General features: G+C 45.5%; 1 long non-coding RNA gene across 1 annotated transcript; it reads left to right on the plus strand.

The window, feature by feature from the left end:
• The first annotated feature begins 421 nt into the window (after positions 1-421).
• Positions 422-17916, plus strand: LOC148006003 (uncharacterized). Its single transcript, XR_015620447.1, has 5 exons — positions 422-1545; positions 1907-2010; positions 6949-7109; positions 14847-15284; positions 17541-17916. It is a non-coding gene; the product is annotated as an uncharacterized LOC148006003 (long non-coding RNA).
• Positions 17917-19673: the final 1757 nt, after the last annotated feature.

Raw genomic sequence — 19673 nt, forward strand, 5'->3', positions numbered from 1 at the left:
GATGAGTTTGTATCAAAATGGAATTGTTGATATGTCCTTAATTTGTGCAATATTGTATGAAGAGATTGAGTTATCAATTAAAACCACGCCTCTTTATGATCCTAAAAAATGAATAAATAACTATGTAAATAAATAACAAAACAGGCTTTTAAAAAAGAGGTTACTCATACTTCCAACCAGGGCTGAAACCCTTCCTTTGGTAACGATGTGGGCACAGTTGTAAAACAGCTGCCACTGACTGTGAAGATCACACGGAGGCTCTGGACATCCTTATATTCACGTGTCTGTGACTTCCTGTGACAGGCACTGTGCCAGGGCTTAGCTTCCTACAAATTCCTACTGTGAGTACACAGTGACCTTCTGTGAAGACCAGGTGTGTCAGCCTTTGTCAGCTCCTAGGAGACACAGGATCTCTGAGTTTAAGGCCAGGAGGTCAGTCCTGTATTTCCACCATGTCCATCAAGGGGTAGGACTTGGAGGGCTGTGTACACACTGAGCCATCTTTCCAGCCCATCTCCTGATCTTTTTCTTTTCTTTGTGCTCTCTCTCTCTCTCTCTCTCTCTCTCTCTCTCTCTCTCTCTCTCTCTCTCTCTTTCTCTCTGTGGGGCATGGGGGTGGGGTTGCAGGCTGTCTTTGTTTACCCAGGACAGTCATGAATCATATTCTGTAGAGCAGGCTGACCTTGAACTCATAGAGATCCACCTGCATCTGCTTTCCTAATGCTGGAGATTGAAACCCTGTGCCCACACCACCCAGACTCATGACCATTCTTCTAAGACAGCTTGTATGAATTACTTTTTGCATTCAAAAGAATGACCTTCCATGCTGGGAAATGATAAGCGATGGCTCAGTGGTTAAAACTGATTGCCCTGCAAGCAGAACATGAGTTCAGAACCTAGCAACCATGGAAAGAGGTGGCCATGGTCTTCTCACTTCTCATTACCCCAGCCCTGTTAGGGTACCTCATAAACTAGAGGCCTGCTGGCTGACAGCCTGGCTAGAGACAAAGAGTTAGGGTCAGGTAAGATGCTCTATACCTTAGAAGTATGGTTAGCTATTCATTGAGCATTATTAGGTTTACTATTTATTTATGCTTCAACTCAGTGTCTGGGAATGGACACTGCTATTTTGGGCCTTTCTTAATTATCATTAGCATGTCTCCATGTCTGCAGGTACAAGTGTGGTTATCGGAGAGCAACTCTTGGTATTGTTTCTTTCGCCAACTGCATTTACTGACTAATGTCTACCCATAATGACATCTTTCTCACGGCTTTGACGCTCATCTGTCCTTGGATGGGCCTGGCTTGCTTATTATACCCCAGGGAGAACATCTCCATCTACATGGATTTCTTAAAAAAATTGGGCATGTGGGGCTGTTCTTTTTTTAAGGTCCTATTCCCCATTTGATTCTTGATCTGTAAATAAAAAAAGCCATGGGCCAATTGCTGGTCTGAAGATACTCATGGAACTTCTGGTTCCTGGGAGGAAAAGGGGACACCAGGAAGCAAAGATGGAGTTCCCCATGCTCTACAGCGTGTACCCAGGTAGCTGTGTGAGGGCTCAGGAGACGCAGTGGGCTAGGTTCTCCTCTAGGTGGGAGGTCAGAAATGTCTGGCAGGAACTAGATTCAATTGACCAACTCAGTTAGGGAAGGAGGAGAGCTCAAAGCACTGATAAAGAGTGAGATTTCCAGATGGGAGTTAGTGGTGCCCAGAAATTCTGCTAGAAGACAAGGTGTAAATGATCCACTCTGTGTGTTTGTCTTCTATTGTGGGATTCAAGGGAAGCTGGGTGGAGGCTGGTATCATGGCCCGTTCCCAGAGCAAAGGTGGGTAGAGCAAAATTTCACAAAACATATGGTCATTCTCCGTGAGAGGTGTCTTTCACATTCATTCACTCCTGAAGTAGTTCCTAAAGAAAACGTCTGGGCCATGCTGAGGTCTGTGGTCCCTGCTGATGCTGAAGGCCATGTGCATGTCCGGGATCCATGTTGCAACTGACTGTAAAAGGTAAGGATTGAATGAAACAACCAGAGAGCAGACATTGGCTGGACCTGCTCCACACCCAAGTCAAGATGTGGCATACCTGTAGCTTGGTTTTCATGGGGTTCCCAACAAGTGGAGGGAGGTTCATGCTTAAAGGGTGTTACAGGGATGTTGGGTTGGGGAAGGTCTCAGTTTCCTTTAATGGTTTGGCTACTGAGAGTTCAGTTTTACTTCAGTTAGTATATGAGCAGCACAAATGCTTTTTCTCTCTTAAAGATATGGTTGAGTCCAGTGTGTAGTCTCACTTACTCATTTATTTGGGGTACTTTGAATGTATTTTCCACTCAAGGTCCTTAAGAGAATAGCAGACCACTGATGCCTAATTCTACAGTTGCACAGAGCAGCATTTGGGGATCCTGACTAACTCACACTCAATGCAGAAGCACTGGAATTAGGCCTCGAGGACCCTAGTTCTTACTGAATTATAAGAGCTAATAAGAGGCATGGCGTGGTAGAAAGTTGGTAGATTATAGGGCTCAAGTGAAGTACCCTATGGGTGTGAAAGCCTCACTGCCACTGCCTCAGGTCAAGATTAGGTCTAGTAGCAGCTTCCTCCCCCAAGTCAAGGCTAGGACAAGTTCCTTTCTCCACCCAGAGTTCTCAGGAGGAGCAGGGAATGTCTTAAAAAAAAAAAAAACCACAGAATGTTCTGATAGTCACCTGACTCTCTGGTGCCAGATAAAAGTTCAAAGGAATGTCATATGCTTGTTAGTCAATAGATTCAAACATCAATATGCTTAGCCAATAAGTTTAAACTATAACCTTGCTGATGTATCCTGTACCCCTAAAAAGTATAAAAACTACGTGTTGTAGAGATTCAGGGTGTCCCGCTAATCACTTGCCATGAAGGATTCATAAAAAGCTGACCCCTAACCTGCTGGCAAATAAAACTCTTGCATTTGCAGCAAACTCCACTCTCCTTTCTCCTTTGGAGGGTTTCCAGGTAAGTAAGACTCATTTTGAGCCTTACAGAGATCTGCCTGCTACTACTTCTCAATACACAAACAGGATGGCATTATTCAACTACTCTCCTTGGGTATATTCCATGCTTTGAAGCATGGAATAATATACTAGATTGTTTTTCAAGGTTAACATCTATACAACCCCATTGCCCAGGGTCATGCAATCAGGATTAAACAAGAACACCCAGGACAACAGCCTTGGATTCTCTGCACAGATTTAAGGGAAGGGCAAAACAGTACAATCTCAATGATTTTTCCCCTCACAGAAGCCAAATTAAGCAGCAAGGAGGACTTCTCTCAGTACTTCTGAAAAGAACAACATACAGAGCCACAAACAAGCATGGAGACTGTCTGAGGCAGACAGGCAGTGAGGGGAAGAGATCTTGAGCATGCATGGTAAGAAGACATGTGGGAAGACAGACAGCCTGGGACACCATCTATGAAAGGGATTAGCTTGTGGCTAGTTCAAGACAGTTCTCTGATGGACTTGAACAGATCCTGGTTGTCCCCGCTTTCTCAGCATCATGATTAGAGTGTCTGCCATGCAGCATCTGGATAACAGGGTTTGGGGCAAAACAATCCAGGCTTGTTTCTGTAACAGGGCCACAGACCTTAGCACAACTGACACCATTCAGGCCATGCATCGTAGCATAGAGCTAGCACCACCTGCTGCCAGGAAAACAAATGCCTAATCCATAACATCCATAATTTCTAGGACATCTTTAAATGTTCTAACCCTCATGTTGGCTTCTACAGTTAGGTTCCTAGATGATTGTTTTTAGAATCTCAAGTGTGTCAACCCAGAATACGGTTTGTTCTTTAAATCTCATCTGGAGAAAGGATGCATGCAACACCACTGAGTACCCAGTGCAGTTGCAGGCTGGCTGACAAGACTTTCCATTGACTCATATCCATGTCCTAGGAGTCGTGTTTGGAAAATTGCACGACCTCTAAACCAGCAGAAAGGGTCACACTGAGCTGCTAATCTGGACTGAGACTGAAAGAAAAGGCATTTGAAGATTGAAAAACAACTCTGACTTGGGCTCTAGCCCTAGCCCTTCCAGATGTCTCTCAATCTTTTCATCTGATTATTCATGAAACATAACAGGAAAGAGTTTTTTCCAAATCACGGGGGACATGGATAAGCCCAGTGATAAAACACCCAACGAATTGATTGGACCATGGAGCCAAGGACAGACCCACCTGTCTAAGAGCTGTGACTGATAGTTGGGGTAATGGACCACAAAAACAAAAACCAAGTTAGCACTAGGTCAGGAAATTATACTCACAAACAAGACCCTGAGACACAGTTGAGGCTCCTAGACAACCAGAACACTGGCTGTTTAATGCTTGTGTGACACAGTATCAGGCCCCGTTCCTGGGCCACCCATGAATCTGGTTTAAAAAACTCACTATCATCAATTCTACTGCCCTCCTGCCCTTGGGTGCTCATCCACAACTGTCACAAGATAAAAGATGAAACCCGGGATGTGGAAACTATGATTAGACTCAAGCCAGGTGCTTCAGCAAGGAGGACAGTATTGATGAATCTGACCCAGGTTCTCAGATGATGAAAGGAAAGTCCACCACCCTATGCAGGGACAGTTGTTATGCATTTACTACACCCATGTCCTCAGTATGATCTATAGAAAGTCAGGGCTTTGCAACTACTGTGGGAAAGGATATGGAAAAGGAAAAAGAAAGAAAAATCTCATCCCTCCAAAGGACTATTTAGCTTCCCATACAAATTGCTGTCCTCCATTCCTGGGCCCCTGACCTGGCTGACTAACAATTCACACTAAGACCTCTGGGGCCCAATGATAATTGATGAGACACCCCTAAGTGGTGCTGAATGAGACTCCATATTAAGGAAGAAACACACAGCACAGACCTACAGGTTGATGGAGGACACTAGAGACACAAATCTCTCCCAGAAACAACTGGCAGGACCTTAGTAATTGACCTTCACCAGACTACTCTTCTGGGGTCCATCAAACTTTCTGAGTTGCTCAAACTAACGTGCTATAACAAGTCTGGATGTCTAATGTGGGATGTCACAGCCAGACATCAGGTTTCTGCTCAAGCAAATTTTTAACAGAGAGCCTTAGCCAGGAAGGGGTGTGAATGAGAGACCAACACACTGGCAATCCCTGCGATAACACACCTCATGGAGATCAGCCTGTGCGGAAAGGCTAAGTGGACTTGGTAGCTGTTATAGATGCGTTCTCCAGGAGGGTGGAAGCATCCTGCACCGAGACTGAGATTACTCATACAGCAGTTTCGAAGCTCCTCCTTCTTTATACTCTCTCCTAGCAGTGGAGTCCTACGATGGCCAAGGTTCCATAGCAAAACTGCTCACTTAATTTAGACATAGACTGAAAACTTCACTGTGCATAAAGAGTTCAGGGCAGGTAATAAAAATCAACTAAACATAAAAAGAAACTAACGAAGCTGACACAAGAGACCATCAAAGAGTGGATAGACCGCCTTCCTTTGTTTTCCTTGGGGTGTGCTGAAACCCACCTTGGGAGGGATTCGCCCACTCTGAGGTTAGGTTAGGAAGACCTTGCTCATTGCTTCCCAGGATTAGAGACCAGCAGGTGGCAGAACTCTAACCATTTCTTCCTCAAGTCCCTCCAGTCCCCATCAAGGCTGTTCATCAGACTATCCAAGAGACCCAGCATATGTCCAATTCTGCCACATTTCACCTTACTGGAGCCCAATGATATCTGTGCCAAAAAGTCACTCAAAGGTGCACTGGGACAGGCACAGAAAGGACCCCACAGTGGTTCTCTACTCCGATGGCCATGAAGGTCGCTGGCCTTACACCCAGGCCTGAAAGAGGAATGCCACAGAATCTGCTGTCAATGTCACAGATTACGGACCATTGAAATTAAGGTTTACTTGCACCCGAGCCCCTTTTACTCCTTGCATCTCAACCTCCTCCTGAATCTTGTGCTTTGTCGTTTGGGTTTGAGTCTGTGGTCTAACCTTCACCACCCTAGGCAAGCCCTCTACCACTAAGCTAAATCCCCAACCCCAACAGACAGCACTTTTAACCACATGAGCCACCACCCTCTGAGCCCCAGTGATTATATGAAAGGTGCTGGAGAGAAATGAAAACAGTTCTAGACAGTCGTGCATCTAATGAACAACAAAATGTATGAAAAATACTGGAAGAAATCCTGGCAGAACTGAAGGGGAAACAGACAAGTCTATTGCAGCAGTGGGAGACTACTATGTACCCCCTCGATTCTGGCTAGAACAAACCCGATAGACACGGAAAAAGAGGGTTTGAACCACACAAGAAAACAGTAGAACAGAAGGGTTTTATTGGTGGGTGTGCGGCCACCAGAAGGGCAGAGGCAGGGGGGAATCTCTTGAGTTCACCACCAGCGAATTCTTCAGAGCGAACTCCAGGCAGGCCAGGGCTATAGAAAGAAATCCTGTGTAGAAAAACCAGCCAATCAACCAAGCAAAGAAACAAAGAAAAGCAAACACGAATCAATTAACAAACAACCGAGAACCTGCGTTATTATTGAGGGGACCTAGCCGGATTCTCCTTATTTCTCACTAGAAACTGTTTTGATTACCAGACCAACGATCCTCGAGATGAAATCTTCTTTGAGCGGTAGAAGGAACACTAGAAATTCGGGTCATAGGTTCACCTAAACACTCAACCCATGAGAACAAAGTTACTTGGGTTCAACTCTACAACCAATAGGTTATTTTTGCTTGGGTTTGGTTTTTGTTTTTCGAGCCGGGTTTTTCTGTGTATCCCTGGCTGCTCTGGACTCGTCTTGCAGATCAGGCTGGACTTGAACTTACAGAGATCCCCCTGCCTCTCTGCCTCTGGAGAGCTCTAATTAAAGGCCTGCACCATCGTGCTTGACTCATAGGCAGTTCTTTAGGACCTTCATTCTGAACTTTCCCGTCACAGGATGACTTCTTTAAAACCCACAAGGAGGGATGGAACGGGCAATGTGCCGAACTGTTTGCAGTGCAATCCGGGAAAGAGACGCCATGGCTGTTAGCCTTCGTCAGGCTGCAAAACTTTAATACAGTTCTTCGGCGGTGACCAGCAGCCATAAGATTATTTCGGTTCGTGAGTATAATTTTTCCTACTGATATGAATTGTAATGCAGCTAATATGTAGGATATCAAATATGCGATCCTTGTGAAAGGGCGGTTCAGCCCTGCAAAAGCGACTGCATAAACCTGTTAAAAACCACTGCCCCAAGGCTTCTTGCTAGCAAATTCAAAAATGTCATGGCCCCGACCCGTTGATAGGTAGACACGGACTTCACTAGGCTCCTCCCACAAAGGGGGTGGTCCACGCAAGACCCCATAAAAGTCAAAGCCTTCTGAAGGGGTTTCTCCCATCCACCTAGATCACTTGAGCTCGTGGTTACCATCGGAGACCACTCTCTGGATCGGCTTCGGTAAGTCTCCATTCTCATTGGCAAAGTGACCAACCTGGGCTGGAACTTCTAAAGAAGGGGAGGTCAGAATTGCCAGTAGTGAGGCAGAGAGAAGTCTCTGCAGAGGTCAGGGGCAGGTGTGCTGAGAGCCAGGGGGGTGTTATGCACGAGAAAAACGCAGCCTGTGTTGGAGCCTGTGCTGTGGAATTGTAATCAAAACAATTGTAATCATCACAACTGTCTTTGCAAGATGCAGTGCCAGCTCAGCCCTTCAGCAGGCCTCAAAGGTGCCCACAATGCCAGGACTCATGATCCAGAAAGAGACCAGGCTGCGAGTGTGGTGACCACAACTCAAGTCCCAGCACTTGAGACAGAAGCAGGAAGATTATGATTTTCATGCTGGCCTGGTCTGCACACGGAGTTTTGAAATGATAATTTTTAAAATAATAAAATGAAGCCAGGCACGGTGGCCAATGTCGTTAATTTCTGAAGTACGGAGAGGAGTCAGAGGCAGATGGATCAAGGCCAGCCTGATCCACCGAGTAAATTTCATGTCAACCGGGGCTTTGTAGACACACAGTCTCAAAAATAAATACAAATTCACATAGTCATTTTGGGGATAGAATTCTCCTCTATAGCAATTCGCTATGTAAACCAGGATAGCCTCAGACACAGAGACACATCTTCCACTGTCTCCCACGGACTGAGATTAAAGCTGTGGGCCACCAGGTCTGGCCTAGGAAAGTACTTGTGTTAATGGTCCCTCAGGTACAGGAGGTCAGAACCATGTGCATCCTGAGGGCCTGAAGGTTACAGACCAGAGCCTGTGCTGTTGTGTGCACCAGAATTCCTTCCCTGCTTCCATTTTCTCAGATACTCATCCAGATCTCGCAGGTCCACTTTGTACAAATTAGTGTTGTCACCCTAGTAGTCCCAGCCTGACTGTCTGGGAATGTGAGTTGGAGTCATGAGAGAGGAAGTTTAAGATGCTCTTCTGGGTCTCTATTTTAAAATATTTATCTTTTGTTTTTAATATATATTCATTTTTAAAATATAGTATGTATAATAGAATACATAGTATATATAATATTATATATGAATATTAAGTATTATATTTTTTATATATTGTATAATTAAAATACCATGTTTCCTAGTTGATGAAAATGAGTGTATGTGTCTCTGAGGGAGAAAAGAGAGAGTTGGGTCCGCTTGAACTGGAGTCTTTCATTAGCCACAGAAGATGGCTCTTGAGATCTATTGGTTTGGAATAGTTATGCTCTGGTGTTTGGTTGGTTAAGCTGTGTGTGTGTTTGTTTCATTTTTGTGTTTGTTGTTTTTCTCGAGGCAGGCATCTCAATGACTCCCAGGCCATCTGGAATTTAGTCTTTAGGCCAGGGTGGCTCAAATCCACAGACCACCAGCATCTGCCTCGTGTGGGTGGGGTTAGAAGTCGGAGCCACCACCACTAGGTTTAAGTTAATCCCATCATGCAACCTGCCCCCACCCACAGGACCTGCTGCCCCACCCACAGGGCTTCTCACAAAACTTTATCTTATTCACACAATTTCAGTTGGCAGTGGTGACGAAACCTTTAATCCCAGCACGAGGGAGGCAGAGGCAAACAAAGCCGATCCCTGAATTGGAGCGTGGAGTGGTCAACAGAGGGACTTCCAGGATAGCCAGGGCTACAGAGACACCCTGGCCTCAAAAACAAAACAGACAAATATTAATAATGAATTAATTGAAAATAGTAAACAAAAACTGAAAAGATTCTTTGTGAAATAAAGAGCCAGGGGTTGGTGGTCCATTCTTTCACTCACCGAGTATGCAGGAGGCAGAGGCACACAGATCTATGAGTTCGAGGCCGTCCTGAACTACAGAGGGAGTTTCAGGACAGCCTGGGCTACACAGAGGAACCCTGTCTCAAATAAACTGATAATATGGGATGGAACCTTTGTTGTACATTGGGTTTTGTTTGTTTGGATGGTTGATTGGTTGGTGACAGGATTTCTCTATTTCATTAATTTTCTCTGTTTTGTCCACGGCATGCCCCTCCACTCTCAGCCTGCTGTGGATTTTTGAGTCAAGATCTCCCTGTGGGGCTGGAGAGATGTCTCAGGGGTTAAGAGCACTGACTGCTCTTCCAGAGATCATGAGTTCAATTCCCAGCAACCATCTGTAATGGGATCCGATGCCCTCTTCTGGTATGAAGACAGCTGCAGTGCACTTATATAATTAAAAAAAAAAGAATCTTTTTTTAAAAAGATCTCCCTATCAAACTCTGCTAGGCCTATCCTAGGTAATAACACTTCAGGCTTCCCCTTCCTCACAACCCCTCGAGCAACCCCAACTACCCTGTCTGACTGTGGAGAGGACAGATCTCAGAACTATCTCTTCCACTTCTGTCTTTCAGTGATCATGTCTGTAGCATGGCGGAGTGAGTCTTCCACAGTAAATCCTGAATTTTAATCACCCATTTGTCTGATGATAGACAGACTCCTAGACACTACATGGTGTGGGTACCATAATATGTATAAATATGTACATAAATATGTACACACAATTATCTTTCCAATTTTCTTGAGATACGGGCCGAGAAATGGATTGCTGGGGTTGTACAGCAAAACCAGCCCCTGTGTGTCAACCCCATTCTCTACAGCAGTTGTGAGGTTCACCTTTCTGCTTTTCTTTTGGATTTTCAAGATGCTTTCTCTATAGCCAGGCTTTCCTGGAACTCCAGGCTGACCTAGAATTCAGATCTCCTGCCTCTGCCTCCAGAGTGCTGGAATCAAAGGCAAGCATCACCATCACCATGTCCCGGCCTTCATTTTTCAGTGCCAGCAGTAGGCAAGAATTCCTATTCTTCATAGCTCAACATCTCTAGTTATTAGTGTGTGGGGCTTCTCTTTAAATATTATCCATGCCAATAATTGTCTGCTCTGTCTCCTTTCATTTCCTACGCTGACATTGGGCATCGTCCCTGGCTTGGTACTCATTCGTGTATCTTCAGTGATATGTTTTGGGGTCCTTGGTCTCTCTGTGTTTGTGCTGTTAGAGGTGGAATCTCGGGCTTCTGCTCACAAGCTGTGTTTCTTTCCCTTGCCTCCCACTCTTTTGATGTGGTGGGGTTGAATACAGGGCTTTGGGAGTGATGTAGGAAATGTTGGTCTACGACTATCTACAATCTCCCACCTTTATATCTACTTATGATGGTTGTTATTGTTTTGTTTTTTTCAGGGGGTTCTCTGTGTAGCCCTGGCTGTCCTGGAACACACTTTGCAGACCAGACTGGCCTCAAACTCACCCATATCTACAGCCCGAGTGTTGGGACCCCGTGGCATGTGGAGACAACGCCCAGCTATTTATCTTTTAGGCACAATCTTTTGAATTTTCTTACTATTTACTTGGTTGGTTGGTTGGTTGGTTGGTTGGTTGGTTGGTTGGTTGGTTGGTTGGAGAAAGGGTTTCTCGGTGGTCCTCTGTGTTCTGGAACACATTGTGCTGACCAGACTGGACTCATGTTCAGGGTTTCCCATCCCTTGAATCTGAGCTCTGAAGTTAACCGTAGGTGCCAGCCCTGCCTGTCTCTTTATCTTCTGGGAAATGAAAGTTTTATTTTTATATCTGGTCCGAGGACATTATAAACATGACCAAAAATGTCACGCAGAAGCCACTTTGTACCCTGAACATACACGCTAATGACAAGAACACTTTTAAAAAATCGTTGCTACTTTTTGAGTGAGTATATAAGGAAAACCTTGGAATGATGCTTGAAGGATCCAGAAATTTGTAAGTGGTTGAACTCTTTACAGACTTTACCTGGGAAAGTTCCTTTTGAAGATACTAAAAACTTAGTGTCAAAATGTCGAATTGCTCTCTCGTTTTCCATCGTTTAGGTTACCTTACGCTTTTCCTGGACTTTTTAGAGAATCTAAAGTGTTAATGACCAAGCTGACAAGTCGATGACCTGGTCTTTGTGGTGTAGCATTTGCAAATCTTTTTAAAACAATGCTGTTTCCAACCACCGTAAATCACACAGGTGCAGTAGAGACATATGTATTTCCCCAGCTTTTTAGGACTAACATGGACACTTGTCCTGTTTGTGACCTGTGCTGCTTACTCAGGACCATCCTGTCAGTCACATCAATGCAGGTATACAGGTGACAGGCTATGCAGGTATCCATCACCTGGGGTTCCCTGACTCAGCATCCTTACATGTTGGCCCTTCTCAATCTGTCAGAAGGGCCTGAGGATTGAGGGGGGCATCGGGGATTTCGCTGACAAAGCCCCAAGTCTGAGTTTACTCTCCTGAGCCAGGCTGAAACAGCAGATAATATTTTAGGTTTTAGTTTTAGGACAACATTGGGGATTTCAGTTGTGCTTTCCTACCCCAGTAAAATAGGAACACTTCATTTCAAATATGAAAAGTGTCACTCGGGTCTTCCACAAAATCCTGCATAGTTTTTGCTTATTTGTTTGTTTCTCTGTTGTTTTTGAAATCAGGTTTTGCAAAGTATAGGGACTGAGCAAACCTCAACATCAAGATGCAGCTTCCTCAGCTCTCTGAGTGCTGGAGACTCAGGACTGGAGCAGAGCTGGTTGAAGCCATTGCGTCATCATTTCAGTTGAGGCAGGAGGCCCAGGACCATTCCTTGAGTCCTTTTCTGAGACAGAGTCAGGCTGGCCTTCCCATGACCACCTGCTTTCTCTGAATTCTAGGATTTCAGGGCCCTAAATGTGTGGTTCTGGATTCTCCTTCTGAGTTACTCTCTGTGGATCTCAGGATGGGTAAACAAAGTCCCTCCACGTCCCTTATAAACCGGGGAAATACTAGTGGGTTTGGTAGCTGTTCGGGAAGACTTGAGCTCCAGGGGAAGGAAGGAATTTAGTGAGAGTGAAATGGATTTGTAATGGAATTTGAGTTCCATTACAGCTTAGGTGGGTGCTTCCTGTGCAATGCTGTGTGGTAATGAATTCTATTATAATTCTCTGCCTTAAAGATCAGCAACCTTGGTGAACCTATTTGTGAGTGGAAAGGGAGGGTCTAGGCTGGCAAGATGGCTCAGTGGGTAAAGGCACTGTCACCCAAACCTGAAACCCACAAAGTCAAAGGAGAGGACCCGTTCTTATAAGTTGTCCTGTGCCCTACACAGGTGCACTGTGGCACAGGCCAGCACAGGTGCCTGCACACATGAAACATATCACGTGGTATGACAGTCCTACAGTGACAGACATGGAAGGTTGAGGCAGAAGGATTGTAGGATCAGAGTCTGCTTGGGCAATTTTTAAAAAGGTTGTTTGGAGAGGCTGGAGAGATGTGTCATCAGTTAAGTGCATTGTCTGCTCTGCAGGGGACCCAGGTTGAATTCCCAGCACTCACGTGACTGTTCACAAGTGTCTGTGTAACTCCAGCTGCAGAGGATCTGATGCAGGGCCCTAGTCCTGCTTCCTGACTCTTCTGGTAATTTCAGCATGGACTTCACCACACTCATCAGTTCATGGGACTCTGTTTGCTGAAAGTGACGATGTTCAGTGAATTTGTATCATTTTCCAGCCAGCCTCTCTGCCCCTTACTGTTCTTCCAGGGAAGGAAGGCGTCAGCAGTGGAGCCAAAGTGTACACCGTGAAGGCAGTCGGCCTTGACCTTCTCCCACTGTCACGCTGGCTCAGTTACCCCCTTGCACGCTTGTTTTCTAAGTCTGATGTGTGTGCAGACTCCAGTGCAAGAGCACACACCTGCTGCGTCTCTGCATACCTCCCGGCCCTGATGGCCCCGAACTGATGCCCTTCTTACCCCAGGGCAGCTCTGCCTCTGTCCAGATGTTCTCTGCAGCTGTAACTGTGGGGCACTGGAAACCAAGAATCTGCTCTGGCCACTTTCCCACCCAGCCAGAGCAGCAATGCACATCCCGCCTTCCTCACAGGAAGAGTCACTGGTTACTAAGGAATGTCACATACGTATGCACCAGACACAGCCAGTGGGACCCTGGTTATTTCTTTTTAAACACTTTCTTCCTCTCTCTCTATCTCTCTCTCTCTCTCTTCTTCCTTCCTTCTCTCTTCCATTCTTGTTTAGATTTAGTATTTGGACTCTGTATAGACCAGACTGGCCTGCATCGTTCTCTGTAGACCAGAATTTCCTGGAACTCAAGCGTCTTGGCTTGCCTCTGCCTCCCTAGTGTAGGGATAAAGATGTGCACTGCCCTGGTGTATGTCATGCCCTAACCTACCTGCTTTCCCAGTTGCCACCTCTGCCCAGCTATTTATTTGTTTTAAACACAATCAGTTATTGATATGATTTTATCCTTTGGTTTTTCAAGAACGGTTTAGTGGTTATCTTGCCTGACTTGGTACTCACTCTGCAAACTGGACCTGGCTGGGAACACAATCTCTTTATTTTGGGTGTGACCCTCCCGTTCAATGGCCGAGCCAACTCCACACCCCCATCTCCTTTAAAGGATATGTTTGGTTTCTACTTCCTTAGTGTATTTTCCCCACCATTATGTCCGTGCACCACACACATGCATTCCCAGTTGATCCTGGACTAGGGCATTGCATCAGATCGTCTGGAGCTGGAGTTACACAGACAGTTGTGAACAGCCACGTGGGTGCGGGGAATTGAATTGGGTCCCCTGAAGAGCAGACAATGCTCTTACCTAATGACTCATGTCTCCAGCTTCTACAAATGACTTTTCCCCTAAATGTCCAAGCACACTTTGATTTTACAATCCTTCTGCCTCAACCTTCCACGTAGCTGGACTTAGAAGACTGTCACACGAGGTGGTATGTTTCCTGTGTGCAGGCACGTGTGCTGTCGTGTGCCACAGTGCATCCGTGTAGGGCTCAGGAGACCTTACAAGAACAGGTTCTCTCCTTTCACTCTGTGGGTTTCAGGTCTGGGTGACAGCACCTTTACCCACAGAGCAATCTTGCCAGCCTCTTCCTCCCTTTTTGATTACAAATAGGTTCATCAAGTTTGTTGATCTTTAAAAAATTTGATCAATTTTTATTTCAGCTGACTTTTCTGTATTAGCTCTGCTCTAATGTTCTTCTTTGTCATGTTTGAGTTTATTTTAAGCTTAGAACACGAAATTGTAAATAATGTTAGCTCATTGTTTTGTATTTCCAGTCTTTCCATGCATTTGTATCTTTGCAGTAGAGTGTGCTCCCTATGGAGCTGTTTTCTCCTTAAAACAGGGACAGCCATGACTCCTGTGTCCTGGTGTCATTGGTGCAAATCTTATGTAATTCTATGAGACCTGACTCTCTCTTCTAACTGGTTGTCTATGGCAATGTCTGCAGAGGCCCTTTTGACTAAGAAAAGATGGTGGATGGTTTAGCTTGGCATTGGTGAGAAGGCAGGATGAGGACCAGGTCTTAAGGTTCTGTTGAGTGACCTTCTGATTTTACTTCCTAGGTTCTTACAACTGAAAATCCAGTTCTATAAACAGCTTACCTCCATCCTCCAAACATCTGGGGCTCTTGAGTTTCTCCAAGTCTTCCTGCCACAGAAGAACCAGGACAGAGCTCCAGCTTAGCTTCAGGTCTTCATCCCAGTCTCTCAGAGCTCCTCTACAGGACGGCCAGCACAAGTCAGCCCAGAGTCATGACTTCCTGCAGTTCCACTGTGATGACCTCTGAATCTTCTTCTGTCCCTCACACAGTCACAACAATGCACCCTGCAACAGCCCTTGGTAAACCCCCTGCACAGCCACATAAGGCTGTTCCTATGAGCCAAGGAATGGTGCCTGTTGACATCATGCTCTCCACAGCAAGCACCCAGCTGACCCAGGGCCAGGACAGCTCCAAGTCCTTACTCACTGCATACCAGAAGACAGCAGCCACTGGAACCAAGGTGACAAGCCCTATTGAAGACAACCAGATAAATACCATTTATGATAATCAGCTAGCAACTCTTACAGAGGGCCCCGTGGTGAGCTTCAGTGGTTACCAATCCTCATTTGAAGACTGTTCAGTCATTTCTGAGGGTAACCAAGCCTCTGATTGGGGTCAGGTGGTGACTCCCAATGCCAATCAGACTTACCATGGGCACCAGATGATGACCTTCAATAGTGAGCAGAAAGTCAATAGAAATCAGGTGACAACTGCTGTTGGTGACCAGACAGTCTATAGAAATCAGGTGAAAACGTACAATGACCAGAATGTATACAGAGATAAGGTGAAAATCCTCAGTGCTAATCAGGCCTACTATAATAATCAAATGACGGTTCCCAATGGAAACCAGACTCTCTATGTGGGTCAGCCATTGCCGTTTGATACTAACCAGACTCTCTATAGGGGTCAACCAATGCCCCAGGATCCTAACCATACTGTCTCTGGGGGTCAGACAATGCCTTTTGACAATAATCAGAGTCTCTATAGGGGTCAAACAATGGCCCACAAATCTAAACAAACTCACTCTGGGTATCAGACAATGTCTTTTGATACTAACCAGACTCTCTGTGAAGGTCAAGCAATGGCCCATGATTATAACCAGATTCTTTATGGGAGTCAAACAATTCCCCATGATTCTAACCAAACTCTCTATGGGGGTCACCAGATGCCTTCTGATACTAACCAGAATCTCTATGGGGGTCAGACAGTCCCTTTTGATACTAACCAGACACTCTTTGGGGGTCAGCCATTGCCGTTTGATACTAACCAGACTCTCTATAGGGGTCAACCCATGCTCCGTGATCCTAACCATACTGTCTCTGGGGTTCAGACAATGCCTTTTGACAATAACCAGAGTCTCTATAGAGGTCAAACAATGGCCCACAAATCTAAACAAACTCACTCTGGGTATCAGACAATGTCTTTTGATTCTAACCAGGTTCTCCATAGAAATCAGAAAAACACTGCCAGCGATGAGACCACCTTCTATAGAAAGCAGGCAGTACCCTCTGATGGTAACCCAATTCTCTATGGAGAACAAACAGCAAGCCGCTTCGGCGATCAAACTCTCTTTAAGGGTCAGCCAATGAATCCCAGCAGTCATTACGACGGGGCTCAGATAACTGGTTTCCAGACTCTCTGTGGAAGTCAGAAAACGACCCCCAGTGATGATCATCAGAACTTCTACAGATATTATATGACAGCCCCGGAGGGTAACCCAACCTTCGATGGGGATCAGACAACCACCACCAATGGTGACCAGACCTGTAATACAGGATGGATGATGTCCCTTGTTAGTAGTCAGATACCCCATGGAGACACAGTGTTAGATTTTTCAATCTCCCACATGGTCCAGGGTCAAACATCAGAATGCTCTTCAGACTTCCCTGTGGTGCCAGGAAATCTCCCACACAGGAAGAATGGCCTCAGGACCCCAACCCAAAACACAGGGAAGGCCTACATCTGCCATTACTGTGGACATTCTTTTTCAAAGTCTTCCCACCTCACAGGCCATATTCGCAAACACACTGGTGAGTGAGGATCTGTCTGGATATGGGGTTTGGGGGATAAGTGGCCACACATCTGCCTGCATACAGTTGGCTATTTAAACTATTGCCTTGTCCTGGAGCTCTGTCCCAGAGGATAACGTGGGGAAGGCTGGCAAGTTTGAAATTGGGTATGGAGTTTTCTTGATCCTCCAGGCGGTAGGGTAGTGTGTGCTGTGCTACAGTCTTCTGTGATGTCTTTGCACTGCATGATGGGATAAGTGGGGTATTAGTTTGTTGCCTTGTGGAGGTTCCTGGTCTCCCCTTCACATAGGTGAGTTCTCACCATGTTGTCCACACTGTTCTTGAACACTCAGGTACAAGAAATGCTGCCACCTGAGCCGTGAAGGTGCTAGGACTATTGACTTATGTCCATTTCAGACTCTAGACTCTCTCTCTGTGGGATTTTCTCCTTGTACCCTCTTCCTTCTCACTCAGTCCTCCATTGCCTTCCTTATTTATCCCTTCCTTATCCTCTTATTGTGGCTCCTTCTTTCTCCCTGTCTCTCCATGTTCTCCTCAGCTGTCCCACTCCTCTTCCTGTCCAGCTACTCCTTTGCATACCTCAGTGTCCTCTCCATCCACCTTGTTGAACCTTGTGCTCCATCACTGTCAGGATGCCGTCCCATCTTCCCCTGAGTGTAACAAGCATCTCTTTCTCTCTTATCCAGGGGAGAAGCCCTACAAATGCTCCAGATGCACATGGACGTTCTCTCGCTCAGATGAGCTTGCACGCCACATGAGAAAGCACAATGGGGATCGGCCCCACCAGTGTCAGATCTGCTACACAACCTATCCACGATCAGATAACCTAAACGAGCATGTAAAGAAACACCACCCCTGGGTTTTAGAGATGGCTCAGTGGTTAATAGAACAGAGTAGTCGTCCAGACTTCCTGAGTTCAATTTCCCAAAACTTGTTTATCTAGGTCACAACAGTGTGTAACGGAATCTGATGCCCTCTTCTGGTGTATCTGAAGACAGCTACAGTGTACTTATATAAATAAAATCAATGAGCCTTAAAAAAAAAAAAGAGAAATCTGGCTTTAAAAAAAAAAAGAAGTTCCTCATACTTCCGGCCAGCGCTGAAACCCTTCAGTCTGTAAGGACGTGTGCACAGTTGTAAAACACTCCTACTAACTGGGAAGATTACACAGAGTCTCTGGACATCCTTACATTCACATGTCTGTGACATCCTTGTACACACACTGTGCGAGTAAATTCATATAAATTCTTACTGTGGATACACTGTGAACACCCTGGTCTTCTGTAAAGACCAGGCGTGTTAGCCTTTCTCAGCACCTAGGAGACAGAGGATCTCTGAGTTTGAGGCCAGGAGGTCAGTCCTATATTTCCACCCTATTCATCAAGGGGTAGGACTTGGGGGCTGTGTACACTGAGTCATATTTCCAGCCCATCTTTGAACTTTTTCTTTTCCTTTCTCTGTAAATTTTTTTTTTTGTTGGGAGGAGAAGTGGGTAGCAGGTTTTCTTTGTGTAGCCCTGAGAGCCCTGAGAGCTTCACATTCATTTGCCCCTGAAGTATTTCCTGAAGAAAAGGTCTGGGTCATGCTGGGCTCTGTGGTCCCTGCTGATACTGAAGGCCATGGAGACATCCGTGGTCCATGTTGTAGCTGACTGTAAAAGGTAAGGATTGAATAAAACAATCACAGAGCAGACATGGACGGAACCTTCTCCACCTCCCAGCCCAGACGTGGCATACCTGTAGCTTGGTTTTCATGGGGTCCCCAACTAGTGGAGTGAGGCTTCTCCTTAAAAAGTGTGACAGGAATGTTGGGTTGGGGAAAGTCTCACTTTCTTTTCATGGCTTGGTCTCTCACATTTTGGTTGTGCTCCAATTAATATAGGAGCAGCACAAATGCTTTTTCTTTCTTTAAATATCTGGGTTCATTCCACTGTCTGGTGCCTATTACTCATTTGTGTGGGATACTTTGAATGTATTTTCCACTCAGAACCCTAAAGAGAGAGGCAGACTACAGACACCTAGCACTATAGTTGCCCTGAGCAGCAATTGAGAATCCTGACAAACTCACTCTCAATACAGAGGCACCAGAATTAGAGTCTTGGCTGTCCTGGAACTCGGTCTGTAGACCAGGTTGTCCCTAAACTCAGAAACCTGCCTTTTACTGCTTCCCAATACACAACCACAGTGGCATTACTATTCTCCTCAAAGCATGGAATTATACACTAGGTTGTGAGTATTTTTGAACAAATATATAATCCCATTGCCCAGGATCATGCAATCAGGCGTAGAAATGGCCACTCAGAACAACAGCCTTTGATTCTCTCCACAGAGTTAGGAGAGGGCAAAAGAGTAGAATCTCAAGGCTTCTTACCCACAGAAGCCAAATGAGGCATAGAGGAGAACTGATCCCATTACCCTTGGAAGAAAGCAGATAGAGAGTCACAGACAGGAATGGAGACAGTCTGAGGCAGATAGGCGATGTGGGAAAGAGATCTTGAGCATGCAAGGTGAGGAGACAGGTAGGAAGAAACAGAGTGGCAATAACATGTGTGAAAGGGCCTTATACTCACAGACAACGTCCTAAAATATAGTTGAGACTCTTCTCCTAGACAACCAGAACACTGACTGTTTAATGCCTGTGTGACCCAGTAATATGCCCCACACCTGGCCCACCCAAGAATCTAGTTTCAAAAACTGTCCTCAATTCTGCTCCCCTCTTGCCTGATGACAACACTCAGATGTTCATCTATAACTGTCACGAGATAAAAGATAAAATCCAGGATGTGGAAGCTATGATTTGACTTCATGCTTGGTACTTCA

The sequence above is a fragment of the Rattus norvegicus genome, chromosome 5 (assembly GCF_021556685.1).
Source record: "Rattus norvegicus strain SHRSP/BbbUtx chromosome 5, alternate assembly SHRSP_T2T, whole genome shotgun sequence".
NCBI lineage: Eukaryota > Metazoa > Chordata > Mammalia > Rodentia > Muridae > Rattus > Rattus norvegicus.